Genomic DNA, 27,800 nt, shown 5'->3' with positions numbered 1-27,800 from the left:
CCTCTCCTGGATAAGCCAGTGATAAAATATATGTCCTCCTCAGAGGGCCTAAACCACACCTCAGGAACGACATGGAAACATTGCTCCTGGACACTTCACTAGCTGATGAAATGTGCCAAAAAATAGTAATGCACCAACTCTGGTGCATTATCAAACACAACCACACTAGATACAGTGCATACATAACTATGACGCACTGCTTTTGGTTCACATATTTAAATTTTCATCGCGGTGCATCTCAAACTTATGCACCAGTGTGCACGTATAACCTTTTCACACATGTAAGGAAAATTTAGGTTATTGAACGCATCGAGCTATATTTTTTAATATTGTTTTTGCAGTGTGTTTAGTAAATATAAATGCACTGGGCGTAACCTAAAAATGTACACACCGACATACAATTTATAGCTTTTGTTGGTGCGTTTTCATTTACACAATGCACCGCAAAAATAATGGTGTGTTAGGTTCATGCATTGAACAACTATCCACTCTGTAAATTTGCATGGTGCACCGCTATCAGTGCAAGCCAAAGTTGTCGAGCGCACCACGCAAGATTTTTTGAGCTAATTTGCAATTCTAATCCACTAAAAAATTAAATTAGAGAGAAACATAGAGTAGGATGCTACTGAAGGATGGTGAGCAAGAAAAGCACCAATGTCAGGGTACTTTCTTGTGGTAAGAGTGGCACCAGTGCTTCAGAGCTCTACAATACTGTAGATGGTAAAAATGAAATTTACAGTTGGGAGGTTATTTTTTATTTATTTAACCCTCTTCCGATGTGTTATTATAAACGCACCAATGCGTCAGATATCTAAGAGCACCGTTTTTTTTTTTAATTAAAAAACATATATTTGTGATTTTGTTAAGACGCCCTAGGACGTTCTAATACATGTACCACACTAGTGCTTTGTTGGACTATAGCACTACATTTTAAAAATAAGATAAAAATTGCCTAGTCGTGCTCTTTAAAAGATGCACGGGGGCATTTTAATACATGAACAACATCAATGTTTCGTTGGAATATAACACCACATTTTTTTTAAATTAAAAACTATAGTGGTGCTCCTTCTAAGTATGCACTTGGGTGTTTTACTATAAGGACACCAGTGTTGCGGGTGTGTATAACACCGACAATTTTTAAAATTTAACCTTTTGCAGGTGCTATCGATTATTCAAGCACTAGTGCATGGTATATTGTGCGTGAACTGAGTTGTTATATTATTGGTTTAACACCAAGTCATTGTCACAGTATAGCACAAGACTAGGAAAAATCAATTTTACGACTAAATTTTTTTAAACTTAACCCTTTTTCGGTGCTATCGCATCGTATACGCACTGGTGCTCTTTATTATTTAGCATACCCATTTTTTTAAAATAAATCTGCCACAATGCACCATGTTCTATTCGACACGAGTTCTTATATGTATAGTAAAGCACCGGTGCATTTGTATATTGTAGACACACTGTCAAAAAAACATCCGCCCGCCCACCTCTGCTAGAAATAGATTTTTGGGCTATTTTTATAGGGGATTTCACAAAATCTCCGCTTGAAGGTCTTTTCCTTGTAGTGCTTGGCCATGGTAGAGTGAGCTTGGGCTATACTAGAGGAATAGGAACTAGAAGAACTAGAACCCCATGAAGGTGAAGGGGAATGAGAGGATGAAGAGTTAGAGCTTTAAGGTGGGCTAGTGATATCGAACATGACTTGTCAAGTAAGTGTGATATTACATCCAATAAGAAATTGGGGGTGGCTACCTCCCAATCATCATGACTATCTTCTGAGAGGAGATGGTGTTAGGGTAAAACCCACAATAGGATGAAAAGTCTAGTCTACAAGGCCAAAGGGATGAGGTAGTAGATAACACACAAAGAAATCATTATGTGTAGTTGGTGCATTAAGTGGTTTTATATGCATCAATATAACAATAACCTATTCTAATGAATCCTTGTCTAGTAAAAATGAAAAGACTCTACATTAGTAGATAAACTACTCCAAAAACAAGTCATATAATATGGTTCAAAAGTGGCCTTCCAATCAACCTAAGGATAGTGTGACAAAATCCTTCTATGGATGAGTGAAGGTATGAAAGAGACAATTAGGAATCAAGAGGTGATGAAATCTAAATGACATGTACGAATCTTCCTCAAGTGCAGTTACTTCTCGCAACCACCACCTATAGAGTGATTTTCCTAGAAATATTAACAAGTAGGCTACCTTCATCTACTGCAGGAAAGAGAATCTCAACTTCTAGGTGTCGACTATGAATCCAAATTCCAAACCAAGATTTGGGAGCCTAAAAAAAATTGGTAAATCATAGGTCTAAGCCTTAGACCCTTCATGGGTTTTTTCTTATCATTGGTTTTTCATCAATGGATGATGCAGGATTTAATGCTACCTAAAAATTCAACTGTTATTTTACAAACATAAAGCAAACAACGAGAGTTATTTACATATCCCCGAGGTCCTAATCTAACTAACAAATTATTTTGATTTCTCAAATGGGCTTAATATGTTGGTTTGATTAGAGTTGATTTTTAAAGGCTTAACTTGGGGTCACAACCCAAGTGTTTATTTATTGGTGTGAATTGGGTGCATGTGTGGTGTTTCCTTTTTGGGGCCTGACCTAGGTTCAAAGTTAATTTAGCCAAACAAATCCTTGTACTACTGGCCCTTTCGGCAACAGTCCGCAGAGCGCAGACTGAGGTCTCACCCGAAGTAGTATGCTGGGGTGCTAGAACCAGGTTTCCACACCCTCAAGATGTCTGAGAGGTTGATTTGGTCCAACTGTTAGTCCCTTCGCGCACTTCCCTACCCTAATATACTTGCCTTCGCACAACTCTAACCAGGGGTTGTGGGGCTTCCACGCTGTTGGAGCAGTGCTCTGCGCTATTTCCCTAAGTCACGCATGAGTTCTTACTTATCTTCCTACACCAGTTAGTTATCTTCATGTAAATGGATGCCTTATGTTGTATTTATTTATATAGCACATTCATATGAGTTCGCACAACAAATAAATAGTAAACTTGCAATTTATACTCAATAATACATTAAACAAGAAAAGATACACATAAATATGATAACACTTCTCTTTATTAATGCTTCCAACGATTACAGAACTGACCTGCCCTACACACTCATCTGCGGACTACTAGGCCTCTACGCACTTAGCTGCAGAGCCTTCTCCTACTCTACGACCCAAAGACACACTTTACACTTCGACTCAATCTCTTAGACTCATCATGCTTCTACTCTATTTCTTCATTCCTATCTTCTACACTTAGAGCCTCGCTCTATTTATACAATCCCATGGTCTGCGGACTATGGGTAGGTTTATCAAGCCAACATTACATTACAAAAACAAGGGTGGAGAACCTTGTGACTCTATTATGACTTCGTGCTCTGCGCCCACAAATCGTGGAGCCTTTACAAAGGAATTGGTCAAAACTTGGGCTTTAAGCCCAAAAACATGCCTTGTGGGGATTCCATGCCCAACAGGTCCCCAACACAAACATTGTGACTTTCCCTTGAGTCACTCTGTTAGTGTGGAGATCTTCACGCATAGTCCTTCCAACTCTATTCGAACCACTGCAAGGTCATCAGTGCACTGAGCGGTTGCCTGCTAAATCTTCTGGACCCGTTGGTCCGAGACCGCAATGTCGGAACTACTTCCCTGGACCTGTTCCTGCATCCCCTGCCTCTGTTTATAGTCCTGTGCCTTCATCTGACTACTTGGAGCATGAAGACTATGCTCTGGCGTCTAGTCAGATAGTCGGGCCACCCATGTAGGGTTTTAATCGACTGCCATTTACTTTGCCTGGGAAAGGTTCTCCATTTAGCTTTACCAGCTGTACCATGCCTCCGTCTATGACCTCCTTAACAACATATGGTCCCAGCCAATGCATTCTGAACTTTCCTAGGAATTTATCAAACTTACTATCATACAGTAACACTAACATTTACCTTGAAAGTGGGCAACTTAATATGGTGATCGTGCTAAGACTTCTCGCGTTGCTTTTGTACCTGTTGATGGAAGCTTGCCAAGATCCGTTCCTCTTCAAGTTCTTCCAACTGCGCAAGCCTCTCTTCCAGGGCTTCACGGTTCGTCATACCTATGAGCGCTGCTATGTGCAAACTAGGCACAATATATTCCTTTGGCATGATAGCTTCCATGCCATAAACCAACCAGAAAGGTGTTTGTCCCATCAGTTTCTTGCACATTGTCCTATAAGCCCATAGTCTTGTAGGTATGCACAGGTCCCAATCACTCTGTTGTGTGTTGCATACCTTGGTCAGCGCAGTCTCTAGTATTTTGTTGAATGATTCTACTATCCATTGGCTTGTGGGTGATACGGGGTGCATTTTTGATGATACACTTGGAACTCTTCTGTTAGCGCACTGATTGTTTCGGTTTCGTTGAGGAAATGTGTACCATGATCGCTCATCAAGATTTTCAAACATCTAAATAGAGTCAATACGTGTTTGAACAAAAACTTCGCAGCCATGGTGACCGTGCAACCTTTGACCGGCTGCGCTTCTTCCCAACGAGTTAGGTACTCTGTTGCGGTTATAATGTATCTCACGCCCGTCTTTCCTTGAGGTTTGATAGGTCATACAAAGTCGATTGCCCATTTTTTGAAGGGCTGCAATGTCATTTGTGGATTCAAAGGAGTCTCGTCCCTTTGTGATGGTTTACCTGTTCTTTGACATGTATCATAGGCCTTATAGTGTGCTTTTGAATCTTGATGAAGGGTTGGCCACCACAACCCTGCACAGAGAATCTTTTGCGTGGTTGCTCGCCCTGCATAGTGTCCTCCTGTAGTGCCCCATGCACTTCCATGAGGATCCAACTTTGTTAGAATTCAGGTACATACCTTCGCAATATCTCGCCATTGCCCATTTTATATAGGTGCCACGTGATGACAGAAAAATCAACTGTGCGCACCACCATTTCCTTCTTCTGCTGGATAGAGTATTCCTTCAGCGCAGTCCCCGTTGTCAAAAAGTGGATTATATCTTCAAAGTGTCTTTCCGCTATGCACACAACAAAGAGTTGTGCGTCAGGTAGTCCTTCCTCCAAATTAGTAGGTTCCTATCCTGTCTCAATTTGCGACAAGTGATCCGGTCCTGTGTTCAAGCATCCAGGTTTCACAATGACCTTAAAATCATATTCTTGTAACAATAAGAGCCACCTTCATATACACCCCCCAACATAGGCTTATTAACCAAGTATTTTAGCATGGAATTGTCTATATACATCTTGAAGTGTCCCTGTAGCAAATAGTGCCGGTATTTTTGGAGCACGTACACCATAGTTAACCCCGCGTGTTCAATTGTGGAATAGTTCTTTTCTACTTTAGACAACCTGCGACTTGCGAACACGATAGGGTGATCTAAGCCCTCTCCACCCACCTATGTTAGTACCTCTCCGAGCGCTATACATGATGCGTCGACATGGACATGAAACTCCACATCCCATTTTGGGAAGACCAGGATTGGCGCATAGGCCAATTTCTCTTTTAGTACATCCAGGCTCTTCATGCAATCATCATTCTAGTAGGACGTGACATCCTTTTTCAACAGTTTCTCCATTAGTGCAGTGATCTGGTCATAGCTTTTGATGAACTTCGTGTAGTACCCCATATGTCCCAGGGTGGTGCGCAATTGCTTGACACTTCGCGGTGCTTCCAAATTCACAATTACTGCAATCTTCGCGGGGTCTACCATTAGTCCCTATTTGTAGACCACGTGCCCCAATAGGTTTCCAAAGGGAACAAGAAACATACAATTCTTGAGGTTTAGCATGATTTGGTGTCGTCAGAAAGTATCCAACATCAAGCGTAATCTTGCTACATGGTGCTTAACTAATCCAAATACAGTCCAATCATCCAGATAGACTTCCAGGAATGTGTGGATATATTCTTTGAATGTTGCAACAACTATGCGTGAAAAGATGGTTGGCGCGTTCTTCAACCCGAATGACATAATGGTGTATTGGAAGCAGCCCCATTCAGGCGCGAAGGTCATCTTACTTTGATCTTCTGGCGCAATTTTGATCTAGAGGTACCCCGAGAATTTGTCAGTGAAAGAATATGCTTCCTGCCCCCCGACATTTTCTAGGACTTCATCTGTGAACAGAGTTGGGAATGGGTCATGCACACATGCGTCATTCAATTTTCTAAGGTCCACGCATATTCTTATCTCGCCCTTCTACTTCTTTTCCTGTACTACCATAAGGCTTACCCAGTCAGATTCTCTCACTAGCTCAATGATTCCAGCTGCAAGCATTTTGTCTAATTCTACGCGGACCTTTTCCTTGTACTTCAGATTCAAGCGGTAAGGCCTATTCTTAACCATCTTTGCGTCGGGTTTTAAGGTTATCTTCATCATCCCTAAGTCACCAACGATTCCCTTTAAATTCGTGATCTTGGTCGGGAATAAGTCCTGGTACTCGTGGAGTAACTGAACAACCTTATCCACCGTCGCGTCATCCCAGTAGTCGTCGAGCTTTGCATACTTAGGTTCGGCCTCTGTACCAATGTTTACCTACTTTGTCTTTACCGGCACGGTTATGTTAGCGTCTTCAATTAATGGCCCCTGAACCTTGCGATAGCCTTCAGTTTCTGGAATGTTAACTTTTCATGGATCTTCATTCTTCTTCAGTATTCATGTTGTAACACTCTAGCATGCAGCTTAGTTGGGTCACCCATTTAGGTTGAATCACTTCTAATGGCTCCTAGGGTATTTTAAAGATAGCTTCTTTTACTGCTTGTTGCGCATCATCAACAATATCCCACCAACGATCCTCAAACGTGAAGGTTAATAGGAACCCTTCACGTAAGATATCCCATTCACTTGTTCCATGGTGGAGCTCCATCTCTATATACCAGTTCATGGGTATAATATCCAGGGTATGACAGAACAGGTGCACCCACTCAGGTTGTGGCTCTTCCCCATAGACCTTTGTCCATTTGGTGAGGTGTGTGTGCGAATCATCCCGTCCATCATACTTGTCTTTTAATTGCATATGAGGCTCCCCAAACCGCATGTGCATCATCTTCTTGCATTTGCGCCAATCCTGAAAGCTTCTTTGGTGGGTACCCCACCACCTCGCGGGCATAGCACGTAGTACCCATTTCAAATCTTCGAAACATTGTTGTTCTGGCACTTCTCTTTCAAATCTATTCAGGAAGTCATCCACCTCACTTAACCCATCATACATAAGCAAATCCCTTACCTCCATTGATACACAATGCAACGATCTCCTCATCATGTTACAGTTCAACGTGGTTACCTCGTGTAACCAGTTCTGCCATCATTGTATCTCCTCGTCAGAATCTGAGGTGCAGGAGCTTTCGCACTCCCATGAGATTTGTCCATCCGCTATTAGATTTACCTAGTCTTGCTCTCGCGCGGTTATCTTGTAGATGCAGTCCAAGTTGTCGTTGCTTTCGTAGTCACGCACTGGCTCTGTGTAGCGCGATCCTTCTGCAGGGTCCAAAGGTACAACTACGCGTAGAGACTTTTTCTCAAAAATCATCTTGTGCTTCTTCAGATTTGTCACCCCATTCATGTCAGTGCCCCAATCTATTCCTAATAGCGCGGGGTAGGGATTGTTGTCATCAACAATCTTTGTTACTTCAAAGTTTGCTAGTGCGCTTACTCCTTCGATATCCACTGTGATTCCCTGCAATATCCCCATAGGTAGGATCTTTTGTTGGTTCACCATTCGCAGTTGGATAGGAGACCATTGCAGCGTAGGCCTTCCCATGCGCTCCCATGTTTTCTTTGGCAGAACGTTCGCATCTGATCCTAGGTCCATAATTACTTGGTCCATCTCATATTCTCCAATCTAGGCGGTCAATCTCATTTCCCTTCCCGTTCACATTGTGTGCTTTTCGAGCTTCCAGACTATGCGTGGATCTCCTAGTGCAGTCCCAGTGCATCTATTTATGAGTTCTTGCAGCCCCTTTACAGCCTTGTTGTCGTGCAGCAGCTTCATGCATGTTTCCAGGAACGTTGTGAGCATCGATGGGTCCATTTCCAACTTCGGTCTGTCTTTAATTCCTGAAGTGGAGGCATCAATGAAGCTCTTCTTGGCTTCCATGAAGGTTTCCTTAGCACGCTCCAAATCAAACTCTAGTTCCTTCGTTGGAGCCTTGCGAACCCAAGTACTTTCTTTAGGCTGCTTGCCTTTGTCATCCCCTGTCGTAGTTCCACTTCGGAGCACAATATTCACATTACGGTCTTCCTCGCATGGCTCAGACCTCATCATTTACAAGTTCTGAGTCGGAGGAGGTTGGAGCTCTCCTTTATCACGCAGCCGTGCTATTAGTGTGGGACAATCCTCCGTCTCATGATCAACCAATGTACTATACAAGCATGATGGTTGCTTTGGATTTGTACAATTGCGAGCATAATATCCTAGCCCTTCGCAATTGTAACATATCAGCTATTTGTGACCTCTTCCAGGCCCTCCTCCACCTTGGCATTGACTACGTCCGTGGAATCCGGTTCGTGCCATCCCTACGTTTTGCTCAAGGGGTCGCATTTCGGCCTGAACTTTGTAGGTAGGAGTTTGATCTATCATCAGCTCATACCTTCTACAAGTGCATTCATCATGTCCCACTGATCTACAGAAATTATAAAACAACTGCTTTGAATTCTGTGTGTACTTCTGTAATAAATGGTATTTATCGAGAGCATGCTTACCTCCTATCTGACAAATCGCGCACCATAATGCAGGCATCGTGCTCGATCCTTCTTGTGCCTCCGGTCTCAATGACATTGGTCCTCCTCTCGTGAGGTAGTTCACGAACACTGGGCAGTGATCCTTGTCATGTCCCTAACCCTTGCACTTTATGCACCATACCTCGTTGCGCACTTCTGGGCGAGCCATTCTGACTTTATTCAGAATCTGCATCTCAAGGCATAGGTTTTTCGACCGCACATGAATCTGCTGAACTCCTAGGTTTGGATCCTGTATCAGGGTCTCATGCAATCTCATCGCGACCTCCAAGGCCTTGGCTTGAGTTGTTAGCCTCTATTGTGACAGCGCGTTCCTTAGATGCGGCGTTAACGATGCTACAAACCATTCACGGTGTTGTCCATCTGTCAACGTCATGTTAGCTTCGTGAATTGTGCACTTAAGTCTCTGATCCAACTCCCAAGGGGTCTTGCCTGGTAGCATTGTGATTTCCTTGAACCAAATGATTGATTGCGCCTTTAACTTCGGCCTGCTAATTTCTTTGTTTAGCATAGTTGGAATATCTATGATCCCTGCATTCGGATTGTCATTGGAATGCTTAATGTACCAGGTCAGCACGCAATCCTGTAGAGAATTGACCAATGTTGCTTTCTTTATATTGTCATCCGTAACTCCCTGTGCTTCCCATACAGCTTTTATCACAAACCAAAACTGGTCCGGATCTTCATTCCCTACTCCCTTGAATACTAGCAACTTTATCGCGCTCACCATATTGACTCGTGGTGGTGGTGGAGGTGGTATGGGCGAAGATGGGGGTGAAGATGGTGAAACTGGCAGTGGTGTGGGTGGGTGTGGTATGCGCAAAATCCTCTGCCTTATCAAATTTATCGCACTTTTTGGTGAGACGTTCGCGAGCTCTTCCGCTCGCGAGCTCTTCCGCATCCCCTTGCGGAGGTGAAATCAAGGGGCTAGTTTCTAAGTCTGTAATACCTTCGTTTATGTAGATTCTCCCACTTCAGTAGCCCCAAACATCAATTTATTTGTATAACCCACTTTTCACATAGTAGTATTTTAATCCGTGTGTTCAACGACTTAACGTACTTATCTCACGGTCCTTTGAGGAAGCGTCGTTCTGCCTCGCTATAGCTGACTAAAGTATCTACGCGAACTCGGTGATGAATCCTCCTATAATTCGATCGAACCAGTGATCAAAAACGCGTACGATCTTATCCTCTAATGCTTCCTATCTGTGCACCAACTCTGGAGTCCACACAATATGTCTGTCGAGCTTGCACCTTCCTTGGCTATCTGCTAGCTTCGCGATCCACTCATATAGCTCAGTAGGGAAAGATGCGAAGAAAATTTCGTGGATCTCTGTGTATAAGTAACAGTCTAACCACTCTTCTTTTGATAGTCGTGGATTCCTATTCTCCTGCACCGCAAACTCGTGAATCTTCCTATCTAACCAATCTTCAATTCCTTTCTTTCTTGGATTCCAGTGATATGACATCAGACATCTCTATGCAGATCCTGGTCCTGGCAATGAAACCATTTGTTGGCTTGTTGGGGCCTGACCCAGGTTCAGAGTTAATTAGCCAAACAAATCCTTGTACTACTGGCCCTTTCGGCAATAGTCCGTGGAGCGCGGACTGAGGTCTCACCCGAAGTAGTATGGGGGGGTGTTGGAACCAAGTTTTTGCATCCTCGAGATGTCTAAGAGGTTGATTTGGTCCAATTGTTAGTCCCTTCGCATAGGTTACTTCGTGCACTTCCCTGCCCTGATATACTTGCATTTGCGCAACCCTAACTAGGGGTTGTGGGGCTTTCGTGTTGCTGGTGCAGCGCTCTGCACTACTTCCCTAAGTCACACCTGAGATCTTACTTATCTTCCTACACCAGTTATTTATCTTCGCATAGATGGATGCCTTACAACACATTCATATGAGTTCGCACAGTAAGTAAACAGTACACTTGCAATTTATACCCAATAATACATTAAACAGGAAAAGATACACATAAATATGATAACATTTCTCTTTATTAATGCTTCCAACGGTTACAGACCCGACCTGCCCTACGCACTTAGCTGCAGGGGTTCGTGCACTCAGTTGTGGACTATTAGGCCTCTACGCGCTCAGTTGTAGAGCCTTCTCCTACTCTACGACCCAAAGACACACTTTACACTTCGACTCAGTCTCTTAGACTCATCATGCTTCTACTTTATTCCTTCATTCTTATCTTCTACACTTAGAGCCTCGCTCTATTTATACAATCCCATGGTCCGCGGACCATGGGTAGGTTTATCAAGCCCTATGACTCTATTCTGACTTCACGCTCCGTGCCCACAAATCGCGAAGCCTTTACAAAGGACTTGGTCAAAACTTGGGCTTTAAGCCCCAAAACATGCCTTGGGGGGATTCCATGCCCAACATGTGGTGTGATCAATAGAGATTAAAACTACTTGAAATTAAAGAATAAACAATACCTCATAAATAATGATCTAAGTAAGTAGCGAGCAAGTAGATAAAGAGGAATTTAAATGAAGAGATTCTTTCCTATTCTAAATCCAATCTCAAATAAGGTAGTATATTATGGCCTAAAAGTTTCAATCAATCTATTAGGGTCCACAAAAAAAGATAATTTCACAAATAAAATACTTAGAAATTGAGATAAATCTTTTCTTTTGCTCCTAATCTTATCATTTATGGAATAAAAAGCTTCATATTATAGCAAATAGGCATGGTATTGGCTTAAAACAAAAGGCAAAATAGGGCTAAAAAATCTAAAATAAAAGGGTTTTCCAACAAGGGATTATTTGTGGATGAATACTAGACTCCCATAAGGAGACTTATTTATTTAAGTCCTATGTGGAAGATGTATAATTTTTCGGTTAATTAACCCTTATACATTTCTCCTAAACCATATAGTAGTAAACAAACAACAAGCTTCCCTAAGGGATCTCTTGTTGGAAAAATATGAAAAAACCCTAGATGGTTTTGGTACAAATTCTTGGATATAAAACAACAAAGGACTAAGTCCACTAATGGTATACTATAAGAGGGACTGAGGACCCTACGCAACACACTAACAATGGTAAAAATCAAGAAAAAATTAGAAAAATTACAGTTTTGGCCCTTGTATATTATACCTAGAAAGCTTTGTGGGTAGTGTAGTTTTCCCCCAATTGTTTCTTCATTGACTCAACACACCTTTCCTCACATAATTTGTGTTGACCTAATTTGCTCGTCTTTCACAAGACTTGCATTGGCTACAATAGATATTTCCAATTGTTGGAACCCTATCTCTAGATCTATTATGTAGATTTCCCATAATATATAACATACAAATAACAAGGAAAGGATGAAGAGCGCCTAAAAGATAAGAAATGGAAATCAATAAGTGATGAAAGGGATAGGAGTCCTACCCATTTGTCCACAACCAAGGATATGAATATTGGATCATATCCCCAGTGGAGTCACCATTCTATTACATGCTTTCTCCAACAAGAGTTAGTAGAAATTACTACTTTAGTGGTTGTCGCTAGAGGACAGAAAAAATGGAATATAAATCCTAGGAGATAGATTTATTAAATTACTTGTGTTGTTTATAAATCCAAAAGAATAAATACATCAAAAGAATAAACTTGCATACTCATTCAAGTGTACAAGTAAAGTTTCACTATTCTTATAAGACTTTAATCCTTGACAATATTGAAACTTATTCATGCTCCAATAATACACCCCAAACATATAATAATTCTTGCTACTTTATAGTTCAATGTCTATTCTACGTAAATATGTTAGCCATTTATTCTTATCATACTTGGGGGTGGAAAAATGGACACAATTTATTTTTAATAGAGTCCATATTAATCATAGTGGACACATATCTAGTAGAAATTATACATGTCGATATCAATGATGTCGTACTAGGACCAATAAAGGTAAAAAAGTTAGGGTGGGGGGTTTAGACAGTTTTAATATATTTCCACTTTAGTGTAATGAATATTGAAATTAGGTTTAAATGGAAGGATTCAAGCATTATGGTTTTGGATGATATATAGTGATTTCTAGAGCATTTGTTGGTGGACACTTAAGTCATGTTGGGCTACTTTATTTTTTCTACAAGGAAAACCTTATGGGGAAACCTTAAGCACATGCTTTCCTTTTACATATGATACTTGGTGTAAACTTGTCAACATTAATACAAATGTTGTTTGGCTCAATATGGATCTTTAGTGAGGCACACAATAGAGGAAACCGAGTTGGGGGATCAACCCCAAGACCTCCTACATGAAGCTTAAAGCGCTCAACCACTACTTGAGTCATGTTGGGTTACTTCTTTTTACTACACCAAATCTTATGGAGAAACATTTGAGCCCTTTCCTCCGTTTCATAGGTGTTATCTAGTGTAAACTTGCTAATGCTGATTATGACAATTGACCTTATAGGCAGCTTGAGCGAAGCGTGCAACAAAGCAAACCAACCTAAGGGATTGACCCTAAGACCTTCTAAATGAAGCTCAAAGCACTCAAGTGAACTGACCATGCTAGTGTTGAACTACTTCCTATCAATGTAATAGTGAGGATTATGATATTGAACCATGGAGAATTTGAAAATTAAACATACTACTTTCGATATTAATATAATTAAGTATTAGAAACTACATCAAATTAAAATATAATCACAATTCTATAATTAATAATATAAGCATTATAACTTTATAATCTTATTTCCTAATGTGTGATGAAACGATATAAAAAACCAAAAAATATATATGCAACAACCAAATATAAAATAGACTACCATAAATAAGTAAGTGAATATAACATTAAAATCACATTAGCTTTTTAAAATAGTATACTTGACTAATAATCCATCTAAATTCATGTTAATCCTTATCTATTAAATATGAATAAAGATCCAATATCTCAAAATATAATACTTTAGTTCTTTACATGGTTAAATATATTTAAATTTAAAATTATGATTTTTTGGATGTTAAAAAAACCCAAAATTAAAATATCTCTTTTATATATTTATTTATATAAACATGTTAAAAATTATTTTCCAAATTAATTATTGAGCATTATGTTTTCAAGAAAGAAAGATTCAAATGAAATTGCCGTCAAGAAATTTGATTTTTTATAAACATAACTTAAGGAATTAATTTTCTTAATATTTGCAGCGTGGGGCATGTGCTCTCAATCATTTTAATATGTTCGTGTCTTTGCGTTTGCCGAGAAATCTGACCAAATGAACGGAAAACAACATTTTCCTTGGGCATGTAGGTGACATGGTTGAGCTCTCGCTTTGCATGCGAGAGGTACGGGTTCGATATACCATGACAACCAAACAACAAATATGTAGGAAGAGAGTAAGGCTAAATATTTGCAGGTTATGTGTTATAAGTATAATTTCTGATAGAAACATCAGTTAATGCCAATGGATGGGGGTACAATTATATAATATCTATATAAAAAAAATGTCCACCCGAAATCAGCGTAGATCGTTGGATCCACGAGGGGTAGATCAACAGTGGAGGTGCGGTCGTGTGGACTTGCCGTTTTTTATGGTTCGGGATGTATTATTTTTGAAATCCGACCTTATGGGTTGCGGGTCAGGTTTGTGTATTTCCTGTGTAATCTTTATTTTTCGATAGAGTGAATGGTTCTGAGTTTTAAAGGCTTAAAGCTAATAACGCTTCTGATAGGTTATGTGGACCGTTATTTCGTAAACGAAAGGAATTTTAGTTTACCCTGCAACATATGTAATGTACTTGTTCAGTTAATAGAAAGATCCATTCTTACTTGACAAAAACAATTACAATTATTTGATCAATTGTGTTTAGTGCATGTTCTACGCTATTGACACTATGATGATGACATTTCAAAGGACAATAGGTTATTCATTAAAATAGATTGATTACTATTGACATTATGATGATGCTATTAATAGATTATTTATTAAAATAGATTGATTAATTAATTGTTATGGGTTTGACACTCTTAATTGCATCTACGAGTCTTAGTCATCTGCATTTAGTTTATGTGTGATTTTGAAGTCACACGACAAAACAATGGAAAACATTACAACCTCCATATTCCATTCATTTATCTCTAAAAACAATGCAAACATTACGAGTCCATCATTTCAGGGCTCGCTATTTCATTAGAGGCTCAAATTTAGAATATCGCAATTCATATGTATGTATATAATCTTTGATGCTATTTTACATCTCAATCATATAACCGTATTATTATTAAAAATATGTCTGGTTTGGACTTTGTAAAGGTCTAGTCAAATGCAATTTGTTTGTAGACAGATGGTTTGATTGCCCCATCAAATTCTCCTACAATAGCAAGCCAATTGTAGGTAGCGACTCTATGAGGCATTACATGGAAATGAAAAAAAATATATCGATAAAATGTCAAACGTAGGGCCTGCAAATATAAAAACCTTGAGCATGATAAGCCAATGTTCCAACTGTTCATCAAAATTTTGACTTTGCTTGATGCTCCAATAACTCTTTTTTTCATCTTATGTTTGCAAATTATCTATGCTAACAAGTCTAAATTGGGTAAACCACATGAAATGTACAACTAAAATCCCAATTGCCAGAAGCCTAAATTATTTTGTTGGAATTAAATGAAGGGAGAAGGATAACTAATTTGCTAATAGGTTGCCCCCATACACCAAGACCTCCTATTATTGTATTAGGGTGCATTTTATAGGCAGTTGCAGTACCCCTTTCTAATGATATGAATGATTTGAGGATATCAGAGTTTACAAAATCCCTTATATAAATAGACGTTCTATCCAGAAGGATACTACATTCTTATATCACCTTTATTTTTTCATATGGATGCCATTACATTAGGGTAATTTTTGTTTTCCTGTTTTGGACAAGAAAAATGGTTTATTATCATATATAGATATTATACTATCATATCACTACTTTTCCTAGTGGGTAGGTAGGTCTACGATTTTCCTTTTTTCTTCTTGAATTCTTCAATTGATTTCCTCCTTGCCCACTTCTATTTCCTTGCACTTTATATCCCACCAACTCTTTGTACTTGTTGCTAGCTCACCATATCTCCTTTATTTCGCATTGGCATGGTGACACCGCTCAAACATTATTTTTCTACAAAATAAAATGGAAAGGTTATGAATGTCGCAGATAACATTTTCAAAATGATGGAGAGGATAAAGTAAAAATCAAAAGAAAAGAAAAGAGAATAAGAAAGATATTCAAGAATTACAAGGTGTTGATTTTGTTATTTGTCTTTTTATTATTCTAAATTTTGTTTCGTTCCTTCCTTTCCAATGATGTTTAAATATTCTTGCATTAGTATTTTTGTTTGAACTGACTTAATTTGATTTTTTTAAACATTAATATGATTGTTTCTTCTCAAAATTATTTTTTTGAAAACTTCAACTTAAAAACCACGCAATACTGGAAACCACATTTTATCATAAAGTACCAAATACAAATTTTGGGCAAAAGACACTTATAATAAAGTGTCATTTAACCAAAATATAAAGAAAAAATGTAGTTTGTGCTATGACTTATGTGACATTGTAGACTCGCCCTGATACTGGTATGACAATTTGGAACATAATTGCACAATTTCAGGTGACAGTCAAAATAGTTTTCCAACATGTGAAAGGAACAACAAATTATGGAATTTGATATGTGGTATTGTGGGGTAGTTCAAGTTACTAAGAAACAAAAATAATTTCGAGTCTTCAAAGAATTTTAGAATTTTTTTAATAAATAGTGGTTAACTGATGTTTAAAAAGATATCAAATCTAAAACTAGATCCCATTAGGATATTGGGGAACTCCACTTATATGACCATCGACTCTAACAGGTTGTGGGGATGACAAGTCTATTGATGAGGCTATTTATTGAGTATACCAAAGAGTCTATTAATAAGGCCACCAATAACTCCATCAAGGGGGCAACTCCACCAGAGTCGACAAGAGTGTTTTCTATTTTGATCATTATGATATGTTATAATGGTGTCTAATATAAATCCTATTTAAGATAATTGTTTATAATTAATAATAATTATTTCACAGTTATAAGTGTACAAATATTAAAGGAGTTTATGCAATAGATTTATGTGTGTTTAATTTTACTATTCATCTCATTTTGTTTATATTTTTAGCATTTAATTTCTTTTTGAGGTTTATGATAGACCAAACATACCATTAATTCAAAAGGAAAATTTAAATCCACGGACCATCTAAATACTTGGTTTCAAGAAAATAATGAGTAATTATAATTTTGAAACACCTTGTGAAACACTAAAAGCTATATTTATGACAATGAATATAGATACAAGGATAAGTGAGCCAATTGCCCCTTACATAACAATTTTATAAACCATTGTCATCTATTGTCAATGACCCTATTGACATAACATGTTTAATCATTTTTTATTGTATATATAGTTGAGGATAAGAATCATAAAAAATACAGAAACACTGCAAACTTATGACTTACATGATTTTCCATAATAAGGAGGCAGACAAAAAAAATGATTATAAACATGTTTACTACAATAGGAGAATCATCCTCGTCAACAGTGAAATTATGTTTTATCTCTTTGGAATGTATTGAGACTTCCACTTCATAGGTTCCATGAAAGCCTCTAAATTTAAATTGGCTTTGATGATTTGTATGACCCTTTACATTTGTTATATGTTCTTTTTTTCCCAATCAACAAGGTGAAGGTGTCCCTGCTCCTTGGACATGAGTTCCAAAAAAACTCACAACATAATACCTTCAACTTTTGGGTGCGCAAAAGCTTCACGAAACATAACCTCCAAGTAGTCCGCTCTCACAAATTCATTATTCGAGTAAACATCCATCTCTGTAAACCAGATGGGTAGCCCTAAAATAGACATTGCGTTCAAAGTAGTGTGTATAATGGAACCAAAAGGGTAAGTAATATGGCCCTATATCCCTATCCCCACAACTGGTGCACCTTGATCCATGATATGATTAATATACTTCTTTGGATCTGTCATTCAGGCCATCTTCTACATTGTAGCCATTAACAAACAGAGTTGTAGATGGGTCAAGTTGGTGAGCCATTTTGAACATATATGACCATATATCCTTGCTTAATTTAGCTTGGTAGAATCATCCATGAAACATCTCATTGTTTACGTTGTAATGCTAGAATTTATCATGATACCTTGAAAGCGGATCAGAGATGTGTTTTTGGAACAATACACGTAGGTCATATTGATTCAATTTTTTGACCCATTGTTGCACAATGTTAATGCCTTCCCATAATACACAATGGCCTTTGGTACAGATACCATGGCATTTACAAAACTTAAGGAGCTCATCTAAATCCCTGTAATTATAGTTCTTCTTTCACAATTATATATTAATAAATTTAAATTATATTTTAATAAATTCAAACTATACTTTTAATTTTTAAGATTTAAAAGTATTTTAAACATATTTATTAAGATTTAAATGAATTATTAAACTAGGAATTGAACCAGTTATTTCACATCAAATTTGTAAGTTTGGTAAGACTACATCTTCATCATGAGTTAAATGAATTATTAAACCATGAATTGAACCAGTGACTTCACATTAAATTTGTAAGTTTGGTAGGACTACATCTTCATCATGTCCAGAAATTGAATCGGTGACCTCACATCAAAAATTGCCTTAACAAAATACCCGATCACCATCTATCCAAAACCCTATAGACAACTATTATAAATCTTCAAAATAGATTTGATTTTTTTTTTAAATTTATATTTATTTTAATTCTAATATAATATTTTGAGTTATAAAAAAATTGATATACTTTTAATATAATTATAATTTTTTATATGTATAATTTCAAAAAAAAATTCTAAAATATATATATCTTTATAAATTTTAATTGTAAAATTATTATATAAAGATATTTCTTTATTCAAGAAATAAAAAATCTCATTTATTGAAGAAATAATTATAATTCCCTTTTTGTATTATGTTCAAGAACATTTTAGCTCATTTTGAAAAACACCCCAATTGGAATTTTTTGGCAAAGAATGAAACATAATCATCATTATCAAAATGGTTTTTATTAATTCATCACCACAAAGGAAAATTATTTTATATATTTTAAAGAATTAAGAGATATAATATTGAACTGCTGCAGCAGCATATGTTGTCCCGATGATGGCGTTTAATATGTCTGGATGTGTCGTTCTGACACACATTTGTAATATATGTATAAAGAAAAGAAGGCCCATAATGCTTCTAAAGGAAACTAGCCCCTCCCATTTAAAAAAATTAATTATGAATTCTATTATTTTTTATTTTTTATAAATATTTGTTTAAATAGTAAGCATTTTCACTCATTAATACATTTTAGAATTATAGTTATTAAAAAAATTAATTATGAATTCTATTATTTTTTATTTTTTATAAATATTTGTTTAAATAGTAAGCATTTTCACTCATTAATACATTTTAGAATTATAGTTATTAAGTATTTTAAAGTTATTAACCATTTACTTATAATTATCCATTTCTTCCCATTTTTAGTTTTATTGAAAAACATTTTATTATATATTATATTAAAAGTAATCTAAAACTTTTAATATTAAAAGGATTCATGTAATAAAATAGCTACATTTGTAATAATATATTTCTTTGTAGATGAAAGTATTTTCGAATTTATCTTAAAATTAAATTTTATTCAAAATATGATTTACTTTAAAATTAAATTTTATGTTGGTGAATAAAAGTTATTTCGTAGGGGAAAAAATTTGTTATAATATTTAGAATTGATGGTATAATATTTATTGATTTTTGTTTGTAAGATTTTATTGTGAGTGTTCCATGCAATTTTGTCATTTGTGTGTTATGGTCATTTTATTTTTTCCTTGTGATAAATATGTGAAATTTTTTAATATAATTGCATGGAAAATTTTAAGGATGGAAAATTATCTTGAAATTTAAAAACATTGGTGAATCTCACTAGTCCCTAATATGAAAACTATAAAATGTTTATTGATGTATTTGTAAAATTATTCAAATTTATAATGATTTTATATATACTCTCTATATAATGTTGGCAATTTTTAAGGTAAAATAATTTTATATTGTAAAAAATAGACGAACCATTTTTATAAAAAATGAAAATTGGCGAATCATTTTTTTGAAAAAATCATGGAAAATTAACTCACCTACAAATATTAGCCCCTAAGATTTTCTATATATCATATTTTTTATCAAACTTTTATTGATAAAAAATTAATTTATTATCAAAACATCACTATTAAAAACTTTGAGGAAAATATAAAAACTTAAATTTTCAAAAAATTATATGAGAAATAAAAAAAATCCAAATTTCAACCCTAACCAAGAATACACAATTTAGTTATTCAAGAAATAAAGAAAGCATTAGGTTCAGACATAAGGATTTGATGTGTGACAGCATGATTCTCAGGTATGTGTTTTTCGCCTAATTCCATTTCGTTTTGCAATGTTGAAATCATCCTATATGCCTTTCTGATAGTTGAAATGTTTACATTGCAGGCCCCTCTTCAACAACAAGGGCTAAATATCTGCGCTCCCCTTTCACACTTTGCTAAGTACAAACACATTGATTTATGTTAATAAATGTCATGGGATATTGAAAACACATATGAAATATAAAAACCGGATGGTTTATATTATTTTATGGCGCAGCTGCAACTCCAGCTAAGGCTGAGATATGGGACCACGACCATGGTTTTACTTCTTTGATATTGCATACTTAGTGCACCACAGAGGTCGCCGAATAAAGAGAATTAGGACCAATGTATTTTTAGGTGAATTTCAGTTTTCAAAGCGTAAGCGTTTATATTTTTGGAGGTGTTATTTATAACATATCGGCGTCCATGTCTTCTCTCGATTAGGCGGGCTATCTTCTAAGCTCTACTCTAGCTATTCACTCAAATATGTAAAATCTATGGGCTCTGATCAATAAGCTTCTATATAATCGTTATTTTTCGCTGCTGTTATTATCCGCATCATTTTGGTCTGTTTTTTCTTCCGATCCTATCTTGGGGAATCGGTCTTTTTCTCTACAACAATGTTTGCTGCCTTTTTGGATGTCATTCATGTATCTCTGATATTTATACATCCTTAATATAAATCATACAGCTTTTTCTCTCTGAAAAAAAAACTTGTAGTGTAGGAAGATTTAAGCAATAAAAAGCAAATCTTATCACCAATTTCAGCTTTTGAAGTTTTGGTGTTTGAAATTGTTTCGCAAAGAGTCTCACTGGGCCTCTAGAGTTTTGGTGTTTGGAATCCATTTGCAAAAGGTCTCACCCATGTACAGGGTTTTCAATTTATTTGTTTTAAATTAACTCCTTCAACTTGATCTGAATTATTGTATTGTATTTTCTTTTATTTTCACATAGGAAAATTTTAGATGTTTAATCACAAGAAAACATAGTGTTTCACCGTTCGACCATTGTTTTTTCATTAAAAAAAATTCAATTTTGTTAACCACTATAGCATAGTTTGATTAGTATTTTTGTTTAAAGTTGGAGAGGAGTTAGGCAACCCTATGAAGGGGAAAAATATAATGTCATGTGGATGATTACATATATTTTATTTTATAATTTTTAGATTTTATATTAGAATTTTTGAATATGGTTCTGATATTTATGTATAATTTTTAAATATTTGCTTGGTAATTTTTTTATTTTTAAGTTTTTTAAGAAAACCATTTAAAATTAAAAACTTTAAAAATAATTCATAATTTAGTATAGTTATTTCGCAATATAATTTAAACAAGATTTTGCATAAAAAAGATGTAAATAAATATATTTATCAAGAATTACTTACCACCATTATTTATATTTTCTCAGCCTTTAATGTGAAAGTAAGATTGTAAATGTGCATACCTACCACTTGTTAATACCTACCAGAATTGTGTGCTTGGGCAAACAATTAATTTATCCAATTTACATATCAATTTATTAGTTCTTGAGAGAGGTTTTGGCGAAAATCACATCATCATTCATTTGTCGATGTGTTTTGAACCAACAAGTGTGGTTCATCATCAGGAGAAGTTCTTCTCAAAGCAAGATGGTAAGATTTGATTTACATATTAGCCACTATTAATTTAGCATTGGCCAATACAAAGTATAATATTTAATGCATTTTTTAGAGTATAATTCTAAGTTGAATTGTAGACCCTAACTTGCCCTACAATACTTATTTTAAATGAATTATCAATTTTACATTCAAAATGTTTACATATAATAAAAATTTAACCTCTACTAGTGTTCTCTTCCCCTCTTCCCATGATTAGGAGGTATGCTAGTGTGTGTGTGTGTATATATATATATAAAACTTTTAAAGCCACAGTGGAATTTCACAAAACATTTTTCCAAATTGGAAACATCGTCCATTTTATTAAAAGAAAGAGTACAAAAAGTGTAATTACAATGCTTGATGTATCCAAACAAAGACAATAGAAAGGATCCATACATTAGAAAAACCTCAAGAAAGACACATGAGGTAGACTAATCACCACAAAAAAAATTGAAATAGAAAATTTACAGAGACAATAGGAAAAAAAACGAGACTAGGATACACTTATCATACACTTATCGACCTCCCTACAAGTAGACCTAGGAACAAGATTTTAGGAAAACACTGTCCAACCAACTTATAACCATAATAAATGTTGTTCAATAGAAGATTTAGGACATATAGTCCACTTGAATCAACTACATGTCATTTGGAATCTGGAAGGAAAATCAACTGGAAGCCCTTTTGCCCCTTAAAAAAGATTTTTCCTTCCTCCTCCTACAAAGCTTTTTTGGATAGTAGGTCAGCTTGGCTATTCCATTCTCTTAGGATGTGATGGAAAGTCAAAGATTGAAAGAGACCTTTTGGATGAAGGATGTGATTCAACCAATAAGTTAAGAAGAGAAATGTTAAGCAACCTTTTCCGGACACCCAATCCACCACACATTTAGAATGCCTATAGATGTGGATTGAGAAAATTATCAAGGAAGCCGCCACAAAAAGAAGGGCCCAAGCAGCTGTCCCTTCAACCTTAGTATTTGAACCTACTCTAGTGTTTAAACAGATATAAAAGGAAGTGTCATCCGGAAGGAAGATGTTTACACGACCTCCAGAGACCCAGCGTGATATGCACCATCAAAGAAACCAACATGTACAAAAATGATGCATGAGGGAAAATGGAAAGGATGTTTTCCAGGGAGCTCACGAGACTGAGCATAATCATGAAAAAAACCTATAATCTGACCAAAAATACCTAAATTTTCTTTAAGTATTCCTTCGAAATGACTTTATTCCTGATTCTCCATACTCCCCAGCAATGAAGACCGAAAATAGTTTTCCATTTGTTAGAATGGTTATGGTTCCAATTCAAGCAGAAGATTCCACACATACGGAGCTGGTAGACAAGTTAAGAAGACATAGAGCTGACTGGGGGGACTGTCCAATAAAAGGGAAAGTTCCTAGTCTTACCTATATCCCGTTCCCGACCTTCCAGCGCATCCACCTTCGGATCCAACCGACCGTATTCAACAATTCCTGATCATGCAGGTATTTGTCCAAAAGTACAATTAAATCATTCCTGTCGAAAAGTACAATTCCTGATCATGCAGGTATTTGTCTAAAACATGCAATTATATCATTCCTGTCCAAAAGTTCACCCAAAGAATCTAGCCCATATCCAAAACTCTGCAATTTCGAATAAAATGAACCCGACGTGAATCGAACACGCAACCTTCTGATCTGGAGTCAGACGCGCTACCATTGCGCCACGGATCCCAGTCGCTTATTCACGTTTTCTAATTTAAATTTGGAACGTTCTGTACTCTCCTGGCTGTCAGCATAGTGACGCTTCATTTAATACAGACATGGTGATGTGTAGCTTCATTTATTGTTAACCACTGCGACGGAAGACTCATAAAATGATGAAATCAACGACAATGTAGGAATTCGACGATTTGGACAAATTCCCTTTACCCATTTCCAATTTTTTTTTAAAGATTGCCAAGTCTTTTACTGATATTTAATCATTTGTGACCGGAGATTTGCTCGTTAAATTCCATTACGTACTGATAATTATAATGAAAAACCTTGTTTAATGATGCCACAACTTTGTCTAGAAAGTGAAATGAATTCAACATGATTTAGAAAAAATTTGATAAGAATTTTTATAAATCTAGGTTGTAACTTGTGAAGATGGGCCATATGCAAAAATGGGCAAAGGGAGTATGTGTTTTCCGATACGATGGACAAACTTTCCTTGGAAGTTTGCAATGAGTCCTTGTGCAATTGGGCAACAAGGAACATTGGTTATTACAGGACTTGTTGGGGCAGTTTGCTACCTTAGGGCAAAAGGTGAAAACGCCTGTGACAAGGGTGGAATGTAATGAAATTTGCGATGGGTGAGTCATGCTTAGTGGAACAAAGAATTGGCTAAGTGCCCGACACGAATCATGGATAGAACGAAGGAAGGGCACACTAAACTGAAGTGAAGGAAGGGTGGAATGTAATGAACTTTGCGATGGGCGAGTCATGCTTAGTGGAACGAAGAATTGGCTAAGTGCCCGACATGAATCATGGATAGAACGAAGGAAGGGCACACTAAACTGAAGTGAAGGAAACATACTTGGGTGGACTTCTTCATTGTAGTTTCGTTGAGGCCAAGAGGCAGTCTTGGGTAAACCTTTAGTGGGGGAGACAATGATGAAGTAAGGAACCTGTGATAATGATATGAGGGTAGAGTTACCGAGGGCGTGAACCTTAATGAAAGGAAGGATGTGATGATTGAAGTTGCATTGGGTTTGCTAAAGTGGACGATTTGGGAAACCAAAGTCATGGGAATCAAGTTGAAGAAGAAGGGTGCATGGTAGACTTGGTGAAGAGGCATCAAACGAGAGCACTTGTAGAGATGTCGTATGTTGGCATCAATGAAAAGTTCCAAAGAAAGGATGTTGAGCAGGATGGACTTGCCGATGCAACATGACGATATTTGGCATATGGATCGATGGGGATGTTGGGCACATTTGAACAGTAAGGCCATGGTCATTTTTGAAGGAAGCCATGGGAAACCTATGAGATAATTCATGTGACGAAGAAGGAAGAGGAAACTTGCGATGACAATTATGACCGAGACAAGTGTGCCTACCTTATGTATTAGATGAAGACGGTTCATGGGAGCTTATGACGACTTGAATAAATTGCAGTCGATGAAGACTTCATGCTATAATGGTCTTTGAGTATATAGTTTGTTGAGGAGTTGAGTTTAGTTTTCACTTGAATTTGATGCGGTATGGGACCGATACCTTGGGCACAATGTGGGATGTGTTCATGATGGGTGACTTGATAGATGTGATAGAGGCGAGACACCTTGGAGTTGGATGATGGTTGCAGCGATGGAGGCACCTTGGTGGGAGCACTTAGGCATGGGTTGAGTTGATGAGACTTAGCCATTTTTTATTAACATGGAGGTTATTGGTCTATGACCATGGGCGACACATGGATGAGGCAATGAGGCAGGTGGAGATTGGCCCCTTTTGACAACATTGATGTGTAGCATATCATAGGTGAGATGGAGTTTTCTTCATGGACCTAGATATGGCATGATGAACATTGATTCTTAGAGATGGGGAGAGTTCTTGATCGAGTTGAAGATGTGACAAAATGTTGTAGAAACGACCGATGAAGGCATGAGGAGGTGCAGTCTCATGGTTTTAACGTGATGGTTGGACTGATCACTCGACTAGTTGAAGACATGGGGGACATCAATGTGCCAAGATATGTTGGAGTTGAGTTGGAGTATGGCAACAACAATTCACATGATGATGAAATATGGTGGATTGGTGCGATTGTTGTAGCGATACCATGCAGCCGAGTTGGAGGGAGAAACCTTCCATGAGTTGAGGCAACATGGAGGATTGTGACGAGTTGTGGTTGATGACCGTGAATTGAGGAGCCTTACCCACATAAAGTCATGAGCCTTGATGGAGGTTCATGTGATGAAGGCAAGGAGTTCATGCAGTAGGGACAAATGATGTTGGAGTTGGTAGCACTTTGTGACATTTAGTCTTGGCGATGGAGTTTTTTGCGATGGTGTTGTCGAGGGCGACAACCTTTTTAGAGTGGGGGAGGATGTCAGGGCCTTGATTTGGCACCAAGACTAATGGGCGCCCATGACGGGCCACACTCACTTAGGAAAGTTGAAAAATTGAAGTTGGATGGGGTTGGGCAAAAGTGCATGGCGAGCGCACCTGCACAAAGGTAAGGTGCCCACCTATGCGATGAGGGTGAATTGGTGGTGACTTGGAAAAGAGTGTGTACATTGCACAGTGAGTTGAGAGGTGCAGACATGTTATAGTGGAGGGCATCCACACAACTCAGGCAAGAAGCATGCGTCACAAGCTTAAAGCGACTGACTTGTGGACCAGTGCCCATGGGCGTGCCCACACGAAGAAGTGCCCGGGCGCTAAGGAAGTGCGACGTGGAGGCAAGGCATAGTGAGCAGAATGTGTGCGACGCGACGAGCAGGTCTAACAGGTGGAACGAGCGGTAACGACGTGGAGTGGATGAAAAACAAATGAAGTACGATGAAGTAGCATGTGACTTAAGGGAGCAACCAACGTGAGTGATAAGGAAGTCGAGTGCCCAGGCAGGGGCACGCCTCCCCGGCAAGGGGTTCCCACTTTCCCGTGGGAAGGTCGGCTTGGGGTGCACCCAACCATGGAAGGGCGTCCAACAACAAAGTATGGGTTAGCTCAAATGTTGAAGGGGCATCAGCCCATGACAAGGATGATGGTTGAACGCATATAAGTAGAAGTGAAGATTTTAGCCCAAGGAGGGGAAGAAAGCCTACAAAGTATGTCGCAGAGTAGGTTGAGTTGCGATATGACAGGCTAGACAGAGTTGCGATATCACAAAATGTGAAGTATGCAATATTCCAAATAAGAAAAAGTTCATTCAAGGGAAAAAGGACGTAGTAAGAGGGCGCATACAAGGTGGGGCTTGCCCTACGAACCAATACATTTGGGAAGAGTTTGTTGGTCTTTGTTCTGGGCCAAATTTTGTGGTTTTCTGGGCAGGTCGACATTTAGGAAGACTTGGCAGAACGCGTAGGCAAAATGTGTAGCAGAATTGGGTAGGACAGTGTAGACAAGAGTTGCATGATTTTGTAAACAGGGTGTATTAGTTCCTGGTTTGGGCTAGACAACTACCACACCTTTGTAACTTGTAAATTTTACTTGTATTATATTGTAGAAGTTTGATAATAACAGTTGGGGTGAACTACTTTGGGGAGTTTCCCCCTCCCATATATATTATTATTTATGACTGTTGTTTACGATATCGTACAATGTTGAATATCATAGAATTGAATGAAAGTAAATTGAATCTTGCTACATAATTAAAGAAGTGAACACTTAATGAAAAATTTACTAAGTATTTTAGAGAGGCATAGTCTGAAAACTTAAGTAGTGTTGAAACAAAAAAGTTAGTCAGTGCCACACAATTCGTCAATGGGTCGGGTTAGGCAGTCACCCAAGATGTTGGGATCATGACACCCCACATCTCAAATATTAAAAAAATAAGCAACCTAGTTATTCATAATCCATTTTATTTTTCTATACTCTGGACACAACCATTATAGTAGTACTTTCTACTAACCTTTGTTTTAGAAAGCTTGTAAAAGAATGGCGGCCCCAGTGGGATCTGGCCCAATATTCATATCCTTAGCTATGGGCTTATGAGTAGGGGTCTTATCCATCTCAACAATTGTTGATTTCATTTTTTTAACTTTTGGGTTCTTTTCACCCTTTCCATGTTATCTATATATTGTGGGTTATGGGAAACCTACAAGATAGATTTGAGATAAAGTTCAACAACTGCAAATCTCTATTTTAGCCAATACAAGTCTTGTTAAGTAAAAATGTATCAGGTTAACTCAAATTCTGTGAGGAAAAGTGCATTGGGTTAGCATAAAAATAGGGGAAGCTACATCGTCAACACATAATTCCAAACATATATTTACATGGTCAAATGTTTTTTTGTTTT

General features: G+C 37.4%; 1 non-coding gene across 1 annotated transcript; it reads right to left on the bottom strand.

The window, feature by feature from the left end:
* Positions 1-23,465: 23,465 nt before the first annotated feature.
* TRNAW-CCA (transfer RNA tryptophan (anticodon CCA)) lies at positions 23,466-23,537 on the bottom strand. The gene has a single exon. It is a non-coding gene; the product is annotated as a tRNA-Trp (tRNA).
* Positions 23,538-27,800: the final 4,263 nt, after the last annotated feature.

This window comes from Pinus tabuliformis, chromosome 1_1 (genome assembly GCF_031772625.1).
Source record: "Pinus tabuliformis cultivar Carrire ecotype Pingquan chromosome 1_1, CPIR1, whole genome shotgun sequence".
Classification (NCBI taxonomy): Eukaryota; Viridiplantae; Streptophyta; class Pinopsida; order Pinales; family Pinaceae; genus Pinus; species Pinus tabuliformis.
The sequence above is the reverse complement of the archived record's forward strand: the minus strand, read 5'-3'. Positions and strand labels throughout refer to the sequence as shown.